Raw genomic sequence first — 14448 nt, 5'->3', positions numbered from 1 at the left:
TGCCTCGATCGTCTTTTTATCTACATGTACATGATATAAGTACCTAAACTATACATACAAGGCATTTGAAACTCTGTACCGAGTTATCTTCGAGTTGTCGTCCGTTGATCGGCCAACTTCGCGTTTCCTATATAATCAATGGAAACGACGACGCCAATATATACCGTATAACATAACCTTATAAGACTACTGTAAGAACGTACCTCGCTTTGATGACCAATATATTATTATTATTATTATGATAAATACTACTATTATAGTAAACAGTGTGGAATAGTGTCCTTCGTGGTCTGTCATCTCATATACAAGAAACATTAAACAAGAAAATGTTTGAATATATTTCAGATAAACTTCTATAGACTATGAAATGGAGGAATTATAATTTATAATAATAAAAACAAATAAGGAGCTGTGACACATGTTTGGCTGTATTTTAATATCGGAAATAGCTTTTTAATTAGGTGCAAATTTACGTTTTTCGACTATAGTGTGGTATTTGAAGATTCTATTTAGAATTTAGAAACAATGTGAACACGTTTCATCACTTCCTGACATCATCAGAGATTTAAAAGCCGACGGAGTACAATCGTGACCGTTTCGATTTTTTATCGTACTATCGCAGCAAGAGTGATAACGACTAATTTTATGACGATCTCGGTTAACACAACAAAACACACAAAACAAATGCACAGACAACTCGGTAAACCGCTGTACTTACGAATTCACTCCTGCACGCAATAACGTTACGATTATGACGAGGAAAAATGTATTCACGAATATGTTATATTTAAAGCTATTAAAATATGTATTTGTCTAAGTACCTATTCAATTTATTATTCAACAATTTCCATAATTATGCACACGGTATAATAAAACAATTTGATTGGCCTATTTTATAACATAAGAATAAATAGAAATATAGCTAGACACCTCGAGTGATTCTCGAGCTGATATTATAAAACTTAGACTTTATAATTTTTTCAAAGTTGTTTGATATTTTTTTTTTAGCACAAATTTTATAACTGCAATATATTACAAGCCAGACATCGTAACTGTGGAATTTTATTGATGCTAATTATTTAGAATATATAATATAGTTTTATTATTCATTTTTTTTTTTTTATTGGAGAGTGGAGACAATTTAAAAATAGTTGGCCTAAATTAACTCTAACCCCGATGGATAAAAAAATATGATGTCTTTGAACATAATTTTAGAGAATTGTATACTCTGTTAGAATGGAAATCATTATGATGTTTGTTATATTAAGATGTGTGCGTAAATCAAAGAAAATAACTAATTAAGTAATTGAAATATTTTTAGAATAGTAAATATGTTTATAATTTCATGCATTTTATATGCAATGTTACACGAGTGATCATCGCTGTGCATTATAGTCATAATATAGTCACATTTTTAGTTGAGTTTAATTTTAAAAAAATCTCTGACCTTCGGGTCGTATACCTATCCTAAACAAATAATATTATGAATAAAGAAAACAATAATAATTCGAAAATGTATTGCTAAAATAATACACATTATAGTAAATTCTTTAACTTAACAGATCCTAGAAGTTAAGTAAACATCAATAAAAAATGAACATTGTTGTATACGAATACGTCGAGTCATAGACAAATGTTACCACAATAATTATACGTACAAGTTGATTCTTTGAAACTGTAAGTCAAAGGAAAATTTTCAAAACAAAAAAAATGTATTGTTCTTTCATATTCGAATTCAGTAATTTTTTGTTGGATTGATAGCATAAACAAACGTTTAAATAATAATATCGCGAATAAATTATTTACTTAATTAGAGTTACATCCTTTTTAAACGGTCTGATGGTCAAAAGAAAATTTATGTGCGTGGATTTCGCGCAGAGTGTTTATAATTTGTTTAATCTGAAGTACGAGCCAATAAATAAGCTTTTTACATGAGATGAAGGCCATAAGATCTTTTGATATTGTTACGGTTAGTATTTTCGTAAACAGTAAATGCTAATGTGTAAAACATTTCTGTTAAATTAGATCAAAGTCCAAACGTCGTTTTTATGGCAAACGGTAACATTTATAGAAAACCAGTTTTGTATTTGATTTGTTACTCGAAAAAATTAACAACTGGCTTAAATATGATAGAAGCTTTAAAATGTTCACAGAATATAATAAAATTGACAAATTTATCAAGCATTTTGAAATGTTGTAATAAGTTAAAAATTATTACTACTAACAGTACCTAGATTTTCGTATATTAATTAACAAAAAACAAAAACGAAACTCATAGGCAAATTTTCACTTATAAGTGTTTGAAGTATACATTTTAACGCAATTGGATAATATGTATTCGAAATTCGAACGGTTTTAGTTATTTTGTTGTAATTCAAAAATATTACAACAGTACAATAAAGAACTTTATATTAGCACACATTATATTATTAATTTTTATTCAAAATTAAATTATTTACAAAAAGATTCACAATTTATCTATTTTGAAATGTTCCTATTATAAACTGTTACGGTACTCGGAGAAATGGTCGCAGGTGGACCAAATGAGTAGACAATAAATAATGAAACATAGTAATTTTTGAAAAATCATCCTCGTTAGATTTACGATTTTTAAACAGTTTGACTTATAATTTGGAAAAAAATTAAATAACAACAAGCAGACTGAAACGTTTGAAAAACTTGAATAAATAAAATACGCCGTCCGAATTAAAGACAAACAAATTGTTTAGTGTCGAATAATTCAATCGAAATCCATAAAAAGGACGAAAATAATTAAATCGAACTTACGGAATCTGCCGAAATTTTTACCTACCTGCCTATACCGAACCCGCCCACCGACGATCGTAGAATATAATAATATAATTCGCGTCGATCGAATATTTAACATTAATAACAATATTATTGTTATTCTGACAACAATCGCAAATAGATTTGAAATTATAATAATTTTATTTTTTATTACCTGTAATAATTCGTGGGTAATTATTCTAGCCGAGATCTAGAATTGCCGAGGTGTCGGACAACGCGGTCGGTATGAGTAAGATGTACACCGGTCTTGAGCCATTAACTAACTGACCGACTGCTGCACATGACCGGCGCTGTCGGCTTTCGGTCTGCTCTCTCCGTATCACCCTCTATTTATCCCATTATTATATTATTATTATTATTATTACCATCATCATCACCATCGCTGCCGACGGCGCGCGCGCGCGTGTGTGTGTGTGTGTGTGTGTGTGTGCGTATTCACGTGTTGGCAGTGTAGCCGTGTGAGTGCGCGTGTGCTATTATTAGAACGACTTGCTATTTAATATTATTACGCTCTCGAGAACAACGAAGAGCGTTGTGCGATTATAATAATCATCACTATACTAGGTAGGTATAACACACATAGGTATAATATCATATTTTTAATAATAATAATATAATAATATTTTATATTTTGATAACATTATGCCGGGTCGCATATGAACGATCATAGTCATTAAACATAATCATATTTAATATGATATGAATATTCGATTCTGAACTAAAGGTCCTTCAGATACGATTTAGTAGCCCACGGGCCACGATTGTTCCATCGATTTTCAGAGCGAACCGTTCAGAATTTAACTTTTTTTTGTGTACCTGACTCGAAATATATTATTATTATTTAAAAATGTATATTATATTGTATATTTTTTATTTCCTCGATCTCTCCGAAATCGTTTGGATTCCAAACTTTCCAAACTTTATAAGATGACTGCAGCACGCGAAAACGAATCATTCCGAAAAAAAAGTTTTAAATCAATGATTATTGTTCACGCGAATGAAGACGACGAGACGAAAAACAAAGAAGAAGAACAAAAACGACAATATAGCCAATCACCTAGTGAAGTTAACATTCCTTTGTCACGTGTATACAATAATTGGCAGTTGACTATAATATGATTTTTCTCGTGTCTTCTTGGGCATAATAGTTTTAAAATTTAACGAAATAATGAACGATTATTGCAGGTGCATATCTGATGCATGTATAGTTTATGCACCGATTATTTTTGTTTTTATAAATTTGTGTGTGGCAGAATATCCAGCACCATATGATCAGGTGAGACATTTCTGTATACATCTGAGTGATGTTTGAATTCCTGTAGAATAGCATATTTTATTGGACTGCGATTCACAAAAATAGAAAGAGCTCGCTCAAAACTATGATAGTATATATGTATAAAAAAAAAACTAATAAATGGCGTCATCATTGGTTAACAAAGAAACAACTAAATTTAAATTCAAAAAATATACAAAATTATTTATACCTATTAGAAATGTATATATATTCGCATCCAAAATACGAACGTTTCAAAATATAAATAAAATAATGTTTGTTTATATTAATACGCGTATGGTTTTTGATTAGGAATTAATTGCACCAACCTGTGGCCCGAGGGTTATATTATGTAAATTATATAGCTTTTCAATAAATACAAATAAATTCCTATAAAAATAATATTAATAAATCGTTATTGGTTTTTATTTTTTTGAATGCCGAATATCAATCTCGTGACTGAATAAATATATCGTATTGTTGAATAAAACAATGATGCTACGTGTAATTAGTCAATTAGAAAATCGTATCATGAAAACCATATTGTACATAGGTATCAGACTTAAAGCCAAATATTATCTTTCGGGATTCTTATTGGTCGGCGGTTGTAGGCAATTACACTCGTCGTATATTTTATAGTGTTTTATTCGCAAGTGCAATAATAATCACGAAATATAATAATAATAATAAAACTACTTTATTCTTTAATTACTATTACCCAATATTTATACCATTATATCGTTATTAGTTTATAATTGATGCATATTAGCGAGTTTACTTATCGCGCGTGCGAAACACCGTATAATATAGAAATTAGCCTCTTGTACACACGTTACTATATATTTCCCATACACAATATTATTATTATACCGAACAACACAACAATATTAATATTATAAAATCATATTTCGACACGTGTGAGGTGCATGCGGTAATCGGTCATTTTGTTGTTTTTGATGTTAAATAATAGGTTCGATATGTACATTATGTATAATATATTCTGTACCTATGGTAAATTGTTAGATTTCCGCGGTAACCTAATATCGCCGCAGCTCAGATTAAAACGAATCACACCAAAAATTATTCTAAACATATAATTACCAGGTATATATACATCGTTATATTCTTATATTATGTTTCTCACATTAATTTCAAAGGTTAGGTTATTTTTTATATTATTACATAATTGTATTAAGTAATTATAATATAATATTTATTAATGAATTTATGAATAATAATTTATATACCTAGATTTTGATAATTATGAAATTTTAAATTGTTTATCGAATGTAAAAGGTATTTCCGGTAGCACAACCGTCTTTGTTTGTCGTTATTATATAGTGATATAATTACGCCGCTATATTGATGGATGCATATTATTATCATTGATTATTTTAATTATTTTAAATCACTATGCGTGTATAATCGTAGGATATTATATATTATTTAAATATATTTAAAATTAATGTTCGTAAAAATAAAAAGTAATGCACATAATATTATTGTGTCAATATTATACTATTGTACAAGTAAAATTAATTAGGTATGGAAGTGAAGAAGTAATAAATGTTTGATTATTAAGAAACAATTGGATAAGAAATAAATATTTGTGAAAATGGTTCATTTTTTTTTCAATTTTCGCAAATATGAGAAATACCTGCAATTGTATATAAAACCATAACGTGATGAGTGGGTATATATAGGGCATAACATCTGCAGTTCGACTGAAAAAGCGCTGTCTTTTCGACCTATAGAGTGGGCGGGGGGGGGGGGGGGGGGGGGGTGGCCAGAAGGAATTTATTTAGATCAATTTTTTTTGCGAGGATATTTGGGGAGCCAATTTTTTTAATTTCAGTCAGAAAAACTTCATTCGTCCATTATATATTATATATGGGTTATTAAGAAGAATGCATAATATTGTGTATTTGTGTCTGTATAAAAAAATTAATTAATTTGGATACCTAAACTGGAAGACGATGGATGAATGTGCAAGACGAAACTATGTACAAAATATAATTATTATAGTCTTCGAAATCGGTGTCTACAATATAAAATTATCGAAGTATGGTTTCCTGCAGTAAATGTGACATAATATATTAATATATATTATTATACCTGCACGACTTGCAATAGGAAACGTAGAAAATAAATAGTGTATTTGCTATTCAACAACCTCTGTGTAAATGTGTATTTTTTTTTTTTTTTGAGGGGAACACGCGGCAACATATAGGCCATTGGGTGTGGGGGTGGTACGTTAGGAGTTATTTTTGTATATTTGTTTATAGGTTTTTGAGTTAGTAGGGTTGCAACACGTGTTTGTGTATGTGTGGCGAGGATATGTAGCTAAAAATCCCGGGTGGTCACCCATCCGGGAGCTAGCAACTGCGGCCGGTACGTACGCTCAGTGCGTTTCCGCAGATTGAGCGTACGACCGCGCCTCACCAAGCCACGTAAATGATGTGTATTGTACGAGTGTACAGGACGTTTGCCATTTTGGGTCTCTCAAACCTTTAGATTGAAATGAATTAATGTCCAATCTTCATCGAATACGCGATGTACCTTATCGATTTCAATATGCAGTCAGTGAAAACATTATAAACAATAATTACTACCTAATGCTGTGTTTGTCGAAATAATCGTTTACGTAAAAATGTTCATACGGTTTTTCATTTAAGATGACGTTACACCCATCACATGTGTGCGATTGTCTTCGTCCAACAAATTTCAAACATATAGCAACACTTGTTTTGCGCGGTGAAGAATCGAGAAGACTAGTTATGCCTGATGATACCTGTAAAAGAGGAAGTTTCCACCACACGAAAAAAACAATATTTTGGGGATTAAACATCGTTTTTAATTTTCCGACATCAGAACTGCAAACAAAAAAAGTTAATTCAAGTTTGAAAAACACAAAAATAATGGATTTTTAAACAACAAGAACTTTTTTCGTATGATTGATATTAAAAAAATAAAAGCGATATTTCACGGATAACGTTTTCTCAATTATTATATACATTTTACATTAATTTTGAGCCTATTGATAAGATTATTGCTTAAATATTATCACGAAGATGTTATTGAATATGTATAGGGAGAAAAGTTCGCAGAGTAGTCAAGTCTTAAGTGCCCATACGCTGACTATCCCGTTGCGCACGCTTATGGAACTGAGCATAGGAAGGGAAAATATTGGTTAAAATGCATTTCTCATTCAATGTAGGTATATATACGGGCAAAACTAGAAAATTTCATCAGGACAGGCCAAACGAAAAAAATATGAAAAAAATTCCTGATTACAAGATAAGTATTTTTTATTTAAATTTTAAAATTTATAATGTCAGTATATATATTGTCTAGTTAGTGTTAGGTCAGGACATGGCCTTATAATGACCAGACCCGTAGTTTCGTCTATGATAATGCTATACAGAATACTGCAATGTGATCAAAGTAATGACTTTTGTAAACATTTTTGGAAATTTGTTCTCTTCTCAACGTCTGTAAAATATACAGGGTGATTTTTTAAGCATGCTCGCCCCATTTTTATGCTTAAATTATGCATATATTCAAATTTTGATTTTTGGAATATTTAAGTGTAGTTAAAGGCGATATTTTTGAGTACTTAGATTTTCCACAACTTTTAAGGAGTATCCTGTAGCGATACCAACTTTGGTTTTTCAAATGACAACCTATATGTTTTAAAGCAAAATGTGATTCAGATAATTTTTCTGAAAATTTTGACATATTGCAATCAAAATTCGAACGAAAACTTCCAGAGTTATTCTACTTGAAATACTAAGGAATAAGGATAAAAGTCTAATACTTAAATGCCTACGTTGTAAATGGATAGGTTAGTTAATAAGTTGTAATATAATAAAATATAATATATTGTATACGAGTATAATAAAAAAAGGTTATTATTTGAAAACACCTATAGTAAAATTATAATATTTATCCTCAAATCCTAACATTGCCCCCCCCCCCCTAGAAAATTTCAGCGGGCGCCTATGGATATTACATACACTTGAACAATAAAAATAATAAATACTGTTATGCCTTGTTGATCGATTGAATTGTAGACGAGAAACGCGACGAAAATAATTTTCAATCAAAACCGTGAATTGTTTTTTGCTGTAAGTAAAAAGTATTTTTGCGGCAAGTCGGTGTAAAATAAACAACGAACGCCATAAAATATAGCTTTTAGGAATTCAAGTTGCATAATTGTATACTTTGAATTGAAGAATAAATAAATGTGTTACATGTACCTAATCAAAAGTGTGTAACGTAAAATAATGGGCACTAGAATGTTTGTTTATATAATAATATACCTACAGATCACTTGTTTTTTGCGTGACTCAGAAATGGTTAGCTATATTTGCTTCGTACAGAAATAATGTTAATTAATAATTATTGTTGGAACGAAAAAATAATACCCTACTTGAAAACATGTTATTTTATGTATTAAAATATACGCGTCAATATTACACTGCTGAATCTGAAGAGATCGGAACATATATTTTTAATTAGAAATAACATATATAACGTTACTAACTAATTAAACGATATAATAGTAGATATACTCGTACTCCTTAGTAGTTTAACAGCTGAGTTTAACTCGTTTTGATATAACAATAAATGAGAGAAAAAAATAGCTTGACGTGGGGAATGTTCACGGTTTCTATCAAACAGTTAAAAAAAATTATCGATGATATAATACAATGCCACACCAGCTGTGGCACGTTATAAACTACACCACAACGTCGAACTACACTTTTTTTCTTCAGTAGGTGCAATTTTATTAAAACTCGTATTAGTCTAATCTTCGCTTATTTAAAGGTGACTTAAATTCCAACCACCATAACGAAAAAATTAACGGATAATTTTTTTTTTCTGTAAAATAATATACTAAACATAATAATTATTTATGTTAACACTTTTTCAATATTATTAAAAAATAAAAAAAACCAAATTTCCAGCTTTCAAACAATAATTATCTAGTTTATTATTATCAGAATATTTTAGAGAGAAAATGAGTGACATAGTTGGGTACAGAGAATCTACAAACGCCATGTAAGGCGTCAACCGATAGCCTAATATAATGTATTATTGCAATACATCGCGATAACCGACTGTCACCATTATTTTAACGTACTTATCGCACGTCCACGTTGTTGTATTATAATAATAATAATAATTATTATTATTATTATTATAGTAATGTGATCCTCACACCTCGGCTTAATCGAGTGAGTGGTGACACTGCAAGACCTCTAACAATATATGATTGCAATGATCGCACTAATCAACGACGTTAATATTATTTAATATTAATATAAAGTGTTCAGAGTGTTCTGACGTCAATGCGTAGTTGACCCAAAATCAAAATATTTACGAAGACAATTCGAAATATATATTTAAATCATCTTGCAGCTATGATTTATTATTATCACTGCGGTCGCTGCGGTATATAGATAGCACATAGGTATAACCTGTGAATTCGCGTTCGGAGAACCTAGTCGAAGTCATTATAAAAGCTCGACGGGTGTTCTTTGATTCTCATATTATAACATTATTAGTTTATATACGTTTTTAATTTTGTACATCGAACAAACCCAAAAAAATAATTCAAAAGCTATAACGAAAAATATCATAATTATACAATATTGAGTTCGTGTATGCAACAAAAAAATAACACGAAACCAACCTTCCCGTTCTTTATATTAACGGTTTTCTTTACTCGATACATTTAAATTGGGTCGACAATATTGTCATTTCATATATTTTTTTTTAATATAGTTACAATATGCTCCACAGTCATTTATGGATATTACGTGAAAATCATCTGCAGCAATATGACTCAACCACTCAAATTGAACGTTTCAGCCACCGATACGCCACTGATGCATTTTAATCAATCAGTAGCGTAATGATAGTTGGGGATATGTGAAAACATGGGAGATGTCCCCCCCCAGAGCCTTTTCTTATTTTTTTAGATTACCATGATTAACTTGTCTTAAGCAATTGTCTTTGAATGATTTTAAGATATTATCATATAGTTGAGATTTATTTTTTATTTTACTAATTTAAAACTACGATACTTCAACAATTACGATAACAATAACATCGTTAAAAAATTTGAAAATCATTATTACACCATTTACCTAATTCAGTTTATAATAACAAATTAATATAATAATAAGATATAGAAAATGTAATGTTCAAGGGGGTTGTGGGGGGCATAGCCCCTACTAGGACGATACAATAAATTTATATCCTGCCCCACAACCAATTTCAAATTACGCCACTGAAAGCAAACGTTTTTACCGTTTGGTATAAAACAATATGACACCACATTAATTGATAGATACATGGGCGTACCCAGGAATTTTTCGAAGGAGGGGGGGGGGGTTCAAATTTTTTTTTACATGTAAAAAGTATAAAAAAAAATGATATCATTGAAAAACCCACAAAAATGTTTATTCATTAGTTCAGTCATAGTACTTCTTAAAGATGAAAAACTTCTTTCAGAAGTACGTGATGTTACAGGTAAACTACAAACAATTTTTAATAACTTGTACACATTTGGAAATAAGTCTTCATCACACATTTGGTAGGTGGTGCCAACTGAACAGGCGAGACCGATAATAAATAATTTAAATATACAATATCAACCATATTATACACAATCTGCAGTGGTTTGCACCTTATGAATTTTAAATCCTATCAATCCATGGAGGGAAGGTCCAGATCCGAAAACCCTCTCCTTGGGTACACCAAGATATATTAGATAATATATAAGATTAGATATCTATCTAGATATTAGCGAAAGCGAAACCGTTGGTTTGCATATCAAAGCCTTTGATACAGACGTGTAGGCAGGTTAGGTGCAACGTGCGTGTCTATCACAGCGGAAACATTTTACTTAGGTGCCTAACTACCTATGCTAAAATTGCAATAAACATTATAAATCATAATATTCTACTTGTTTTTATTTTATAACAAGGCATATATTTATGCAATGAAAGGTTATAATTATTCGTACCGTTATTATTACATATTATAATAGTGAATACTTTGTGTATGAGTAATACGGTACGAAATAATTAGCCTTTGATCTCTCGAACGAGGAATGGTGATGTGCTATAACAAAATAGTTAATTAAAGTTTTACATAAAAATAAATTACTCATACCATTTTTACCGAAGCTTTTGCATTTTCTAGTGCAAAACTAATTTCGACCGCAATTTATAACATTATACATACTATTTTATACGATTAGGTACATCTGAATATTCTAGGCGGTAAACATCAATTGAATTTTATTATAATTGATATTGTCATATGATTTTGACCCGTCGACACCGACACCAACCTGTTAGATAAGTTCCAATCTATTAAAATATTTAGCCACGTGTGCACATAACAACATATAGGTTTATCGGTATACTGTCTTAGTTTATTGTCACTAGCTGCGTTTACCTTACTTACTCGTTACGTAATCAAAGTTGATATATATATTATATATATTTGAATTTCACGAGTCCATCAACCGTATTTAAACAACCTATTAAGATTATATGGATGTATATATGTGTCTTTCGCAGTGGTTAAATTTAATAAATTAACAATATTATTTTTATACGCTTGAAAAAACAAAGAATGTCATAAACATCCAAATATATTATGTATAACTACACTATAACAGACATAACAATAATAATAATATTATAATAATATTACGATTAAACAATGATTGTGATTATTGAATAGTGCATGGTACCTAAGATTCAAACTCTTTATTGAATGCCAAACTACAGATTTTTTGTCACAATTTTTTACACGTGGATCGTAATAATATTATTATATAGTTGAAATAAGTTTCCACAACATAAATTAGATCTTTTTTAAATATTGCATTTTTTTTTTTTTTTTTTTTTTTTACCAAACAAAATTAATAGATGAGACTTGTTTTTAACGTAAGTATTTAAAAAGAATACAACAAATAAAGTCGTCCATACATTTGTGGTATGATAATATAAATAATTTATATAGGTAATCGTTATCTCGTTTTTACGTCAAACGTGTGAAGATAAAACCGCATAGATAACTATAGACGCCGAGGTGGCATTGTACAGGCATTCATTTTGTCCTCTTAAACATAATAGTTAAGTACAAATTTACAGACTATTATCGTATGATGTGTTCATTTACACTTGTCCCATATTGTAACGTACGTTTATATTATTATTTAGTTATATAAGTACAATGGTAGTGTTGTAGACATGTTCAATGCAAATATTATGTGACCAGTGCTTAATGTTTAATCTAATTATTGGTTAAAGTGGCTAAGTGTTACGACGTTATGTGTACATTGTATTATAATGATTTATGGGAATAAAGATATTTTGACGAGAAACAACACACTTGTTGTGAAGCGCCCAACATAAACTTAGAACCGTCATTTTTGACAAATTAAACCTAAACTGACTAAAGCTATACAGATTAAAACCAAATAATTAAAGCTATATGTTCGATAAAAATCTGAAACACAAATTTTATAGAGAGACATTTATGCATTCGTGTACAAAAACAACGGATAATGGTGTCCGAATCGACGAATGTTTAGCATAAAAACTCGACTTACAGGAAAAACTCTCATGCCTCGTGAATGGTGTCAGATTTCAATAATATATTCCATTTTTTTATTTGAAATATGAAGATGTGATGTAGGTCGAATTGGATTCAGATTTCAAAAACTTGATTTCAGAAGTTTTAATAAACATATACACCACTGTACAGGGTGATTCACCTGCAAGTACGCTCACCTCTTTTTTTCTTCAATAACGTACCTAGTTATTCAAAATCTTATTTTTGGAGTTTTCACATAATTGAATTATTTTTTGTAAAGAGAGCCGTGTAGTTATACAAACTTCTGCTGCACCCCGTAACAAGAAATTGCCTTTATTTTTGCCCTTAACCTAAAATACTTCGACAATCTTGAGTCAACAGTCTTGATACTGATCTGTAGTAATATCAAAGGTAACGTAATATGGTAATATATTTTCAAATATAATTCTATTGAAATAACATTGTATCATAAATATTGAATAATACAAATACAAATACTTAAGTCTTACTAATTGTTTAATCCTCATACTATAAGTTAATGTATTTAATATGTCCATTATTCAATAACACAAAGTCTAAAAAAACAAATATTATACAACTATAAACATATTATATAAAATATAAATATCAAAAAACTGATTTAAAACCATTTACCTAAATTACATTTATTTGTGTATTATAGTTAAAATTAATTTAAAGAAATTAGAAAAATGTATTAAAATCAATTTGGATAAACAGTTGTTTTGAATTGATAATACCTATATAATATAACCTATAAAACAGAATTCATAAAAAAATTTTAAAATGTTGGTAAACGGAAATTAAAAAATTGGAATACACTTCATTATTACTATTATTATTTTACACCAAAGAAATTATAAAATATTTAAAAATCACTATGGGTTTGTTTGTACTCAGTAATCTTGGAAACCACAAAATCTAAAATACCTATTCACTTATTAAACAAAGTATATGTTGGTTCTACCACCAAAAAAAAAAAAAAAAAAATGAAAATTTTTTTTTAGTTTAAAAAATATATATATTCTGGCGATAAAACATTTGCGGGATCAACTATTAACACTGATATAAAAATATTAAATATATAAAGTGAAACTATAATGTATACCTATTTCATAGTGTAGACAATAATAACCATCAAACTAATTATTCGATTACATTTTATTGTATTATGACTTTATTTGAGAACATCACGTATAAAGCACATAAAATTATATTGTTCTATTATTGACTTTTATATACATAATAATGTTTTCTCAAGGTACCTAGTCCCTATCGTATACATTATGAGCAATTATTAATATCGATATAGACTATTAATAATATTATTGTTATTTATGTTTTATATTTAAAGAATAGGATAATATTAGATAACTGAAGTATGATTTAATTTCTAGTTTATTTTAGGAAAAATACAATTTTTAAATAATATATTAATTACTGGATCGTTATATAATGAATCAAATATAATAGGTATATACTGTACGAAGATCTATGTTGAATTATCTTTTGGAATGGTATGGAATTTAAAACAATTTGCATAATTACAACACATTTTAAAGTGCAATAGAGCACAAATTATTAGATATTTACAATTCACTTGAGTATATAGTTTGATATTTTAGCTTCTGGACAGCTTCTTATACTCCGCTTATTAGTAATATTATGTTGTTCTGTGTAGTGGTAAAAATCTTAAAAATACACGCACTGCAATATAAATTATAGCT

The 14448-nt window shown here is 29.2% G+C and overlaps 1 protein-coding gene and 1 long non-coding RNA gene across 2 annotated transcripts in view; one reads left to right on the top strand and one right to left on the bottom strand.

Annotated features, from left to right (window-relative positions):
• The window catches only part of LOC107162072 (uncharacterized), a 28046-nt gene extending 24925 nt beyond the window's left edge, over positions 1-3121 (bottom strand). Inside the window, exon 1 of the mRNA XM_089223635.1 lies at positions 2963-3121. The gene's annotated coding sequence lies outside the window, so the exon portion shown is untranslated. The remainder of the gene's footprint in view (positions 1-2962) is intronic.
• The window catches only part of LOC149056904 (uncharacterized), a 50604-nt gene that overhangs the window by 10185 nt on the left and 25971 nt on the right, over positions 1-14448 (top strand). The window lies entirely within an intron of this gene.

The sequence above is a fragment of the Diuraphis noxia genome, unplaced genomic scaffold, assembly GCF_037042655.1.
Source record: "Diuraphis noxia isolate RWA-SAM2 unplaced genomic scaffold, SU_Dnox_SAM2 contig0003, whole genome shotgun sequence".
NCBI classification, from domain to species: domain Eukaryota; kingdom Metazoa; phylum Arthropoda; class Insecta; order Hemiptera; family Aphididae; genus Diuraphis; species Diuraphis noxia.
The sequence above is the reverse complement of the archived record's forward strand: the minus strand, read 5'-3'. Positions and strand labels throughout refer to the sequence as shown.